This window comes from Tupaia chinensis, unplaced genomic scaffold (genome assembly GCF_000334495.1).
Source record: "Tupaia chinensis unplaced genomic scaffold, TupChi_1.0 Scaffold000042_1, whole genome shotgun sequence".
Classification (NCBI taxonomy): domain Eukaryota; kingdom Metazoa; phylum Chordata; class Mammalia; order Scandentia; family Tupaiidae; genus Tupaia; species Tupaia belangeri.
The window spans coordinates 3737899-3738368 of NW_006159497.1; positions in this window are offsets into that span (position 1 = coordinate 3737899).

Consider the following 470-nt stretch of genomic DNA (forward strand, 5'->3'; position numbering starts at 1 on the left):
CTGGGGCAGAGAGGTCTCTGCTGTGGGAAGGGGCAGGGTCTAAGAGACCCCTGATGACCAAGGTGACCTCTCAGGGGCTGGGCTGTGGGGAATGGGGGGGGCTAATATTCAGCCACTGGCTGGGGGCTGACTGGATGTTCCGAGAGCAGCCCCAGCCCCATACATGCACACCTGCATCTTGGAGGGCCAGTGGGGGATAGTGGGGACAGCAGTGCCTTGTAGCCCAGTAGGGCAGGGCTGCCTGGCAGGTGGGGGGCCTGAGGCACATTCTTGGGGGATGACTCACAAGCAGACAGAGCAAATGACTCACTATGGACCCTCTCCTGCCCCTGCTGCCAGGTCCTGGCCTCCTATCCCATCCCAAGGGGTGTGTGGGGAACTCACTACCCCTGCCTGGGGCTAAGTGTGAGTCAGCCGTGTGGGCTGGAGGGCCAGCGTTTTCCATCCCTCCCATTGTCCTGCAAGAAAAA